Raw genomic sequence first — 588 nt, 5'->3', positions numbered from 1 at the left:
AAAACGTGGGTGTCGAATGGGGAGACTTGCTCTCACGTACCATTCCTGCGTCGTGCTTTGCACGGAAAAAGTCGTCAATGACGTCGCACTGCTTCTTGGGCAGGGACCATTGGCGTGTTACGCAGTATTTGGTTCCCGGAACTAGGTCGATCTCATGACGTACACCTCGGTCCGAAGGTAGGAGCAAAGGCGGGTCTTTGGAGACGACGACTTGAAATTCCTTTACAAAAAGATAGTACAGATCCAAGAGATTCCGTAGGATCGACGATCCACTCCGTGCGTTCAGCACTTTCTTGGTGTCTTTGGCCAAATCGCTTGCCTTCAGTGCACTGCCGAACTCTTCAAGGAGATCTCGTCCAGCTCACGAAGAGCATTTACTGCAGGCATAGCCTCGAGACAGACGTCGCCATCTTCCTCCCCCCGTCATACCGTTGACGAGGACGTATAACTTTGCGCCATCGTCTACGGTAGACACACCCTGGATCAGGGTCGACACCTGGCGTCTTGGAGCCAGCATACGCGTCGCCGTCGCCTCTGTACAGAGGTTCTATGTCTCGGTGTCACCCTCACTGTCTACTCCTTTGGAGC

Source organism: Plasmopara halstedii (genome assembly GCF_900000015.1).
Source record: "Plasmopara halstedii genome assembly, contig: Scaffold_1594, whole genome shotgun sequence".
Lineage (NCBI taxonomy): Eukaryota > Oomycota > Peronosporomycetes > Peronosporales > Peronosporaceae > Plasmopara > Plasmopara halstedii.
Note: the sequence above shows the minus strand (reverse complement) of the source record.